A 2257-nucleotide genomic window follows, 5' to 3' on the forward strand; every position below is an offset into this window, starting at 1 on the left:
TGAGGAAATGGAGAGAGACAGAGAATCGGCCACTCAATGGAGCAGTCAGAAATACTACTTTTTACTGCAATAAAGTGAAACACAATAAAATGAGGTATCCCTGTATTTAAACAATACTTTGATATCTAATCTGAAAACATATTATATCCCTGAATTCATAGGGCATAGCACAGTGCCTGGAACACAAAAAGCACTTAATAAATGTTTGTTAGATAAATGAATAATTGTTCAAAGTTAGTTTCTTTTCTCCTTTATACTCTCCCCAACTTCCTCTAAGTAAAAATTACAACTTTTTGTTTTAATGCTTAGGTGTTACTCCTTTCAAAAGTCAAAATTACAACAAATTTAGTTTAAAGAACTTAACTGGCTTTTCGTGTGCATGTGATTCATTCTGTAAAACCAAACTTCTTTGCTCCAGTGAGCTGAGCAAAGGAGTTTGGCTTTATAGAGAGAAATAAGCTGAGGAGCCTGGGGATGGTGGCTCACACCTGTAATTCCAGCACTTTGGGAGGCCAAGGAGGGTGGTCAGGAGTTTGAGATCAGCCAGGTCAACTTGGCAAAACCCTGTCTCTACTAAAGACACAAAAATTAGATGGGCATGTGCCTGTAATCCCAGCTGCTTGGGAGGCTGAAGCAGGAGAATCACTTGAACCTGAGAAGTGGAGGCTGCAGTGAGTTGAGATCGTGCACTCTAGCCTGAGTGACAGAGTGATATTCTGTCTCCAAAAGAAAAGAAAAGAAATGGGCTGAGGAAAGCAGAAACAGAATGAAAAAAAACCAAAAACCAGATTGGTCATTTCAAAGCTACTTTCCCTGTAAAGGTTAAAGCAGAAGGGACTTTTTCAAGCCAGATAAAACTGGACTATTGATTTGCCTATTAACTCCTGCTATCTTGAAGTGTCACATAAACAACTTAGCTTCAGTTTGTTGGTACGGAACTTCAGGACAAGTAACTCCATTTTGATTTGGTCTGTTGAGCCTAAAGAGATATAATTGTATTGAACAATTCCCCTCTTTTTGTCAGGGTCTCTCATAGGTGACAGTGTGACCAAGACTTAGGGCATCAATACAATCCAACAGTCACCATCATTTTGGGGTGTGCTCTCCATACATCATTCATGGGTAACATTGTCTTTCTTATCATGTATTTCTTTAAGTTTTCTTCATTCCAGCCCAAAAGACCATTTAGCATTCAGCAGATGGCTGCATGTAGATATTTAAGACTTTTTGAGAGGATACTGTGTACCAGGAAGACTAATATTGTGACCATCAGGAGGATAATACCAAAAATTTGGAGTATGCTTCTTACCCAGGGTCTCCATGAACTAAAGCAACTAAAATCAAACATATCTAAGAAAGAGCTAGATGATAAGTCTGCCTGTTTTAACCAAGTAGATGTTAATTTTTAATAACTGAGTCACTACAATACTTGATATGTTTACCTATGTGCAACAAGAAGTATCAGCAACTACACAGACTCCTTCCTGTTCAGCTAGTAGGTAATCTAGCATCCCACGACTGGGATAAATTAAGGCAGGAAGTGAGAACAAGTGGATCTAGAAGTCTTTTTTACAATAATATTTCATGAATTTGCATGTCATCCTTATGCGGGGGCCATGCTAATCTTCTCTGTATCGTTCTAATTGTTTTAGTATATGTGCTACTGAAGCTGAGCACTAGAAGTCTTACGTTATAAAACAGATCATGAAACTGGGCACGGTGGCTCACACCTGTAATCCCAGCACTTTGGGAGGTTGAGGCGGGCGGATCACCTGAGGTCACGAGTTCAAGACCAGCCTGGCCAACATGGTGAAACCCTGTTTCTACTAAATATACACAAAATTAGCCAGGTGTGGTGGCAGGTTCCTGTAGTCCCAGTTACTTGGGAGGCTGAGGCAGGAGAATCACTTGAACCTGAGAGGCAAAGGTTGTAGTGAGCCAAGATGTTGGCTAGGCTTGTCTTGAACCCCTAACCTCAAGTGATCTGCCTACCTCAGCCTCCCAGAGTGTTGAGATTACAGGTGTAAGCCACCAGGCCCGGTCCAACTTCTCATCTTGATTTGCAGTTTGATTGTCTCTGGTTATGGCATCATGCATTTTGGTGAAATCTCTATTTGGCCCACACATCAGTAATAAGACTTGTCCTTTAAAATTGACATTGAGTTGTCTAGCTTCTGCTTGTAGGGCTTCGGGAACAGAGTAGCTCTTATTTTTAGTTGGAGAGTTGTAGCCACATATTGGAGGAAACTAGAATAAT

General features: G+C 40.5%; 1 non-coding gene across 1 annotated transcript; it reads right to left on the reverse strand.

The window, feature by feature from the left end:
• Positions 1-1571: 1571 nt before the first annotated feature.
• LOC115895879 lies at positions 1572-1677 on the reverse strand. Its single transcript, XR_004055960.1, has one exon. It is a non-coding gene; the product is annotated as a U6 spliceosomal RNA (small nuclear RNA).
• Between the last annotated feature and the right edge of the window lie 580 nt (positions 1678-2257).

This window comes from Rhinopithecus roxellana, chromosome 2 (genome assembly GCF_007565055.1).
Source record: "Rhinopithecus roxellana isolate Shanxi Qingling chromosome 2, ASM756505v1, whole genome shotgun sequence".
Taxonomy (NCBI): domain Eukaryota; kingdom Metazoa; phylum Chordata; class Mammalia; order Primates; family Cercopithecidae; genus Rhinopithecus; species Rhinopithecus roxellana.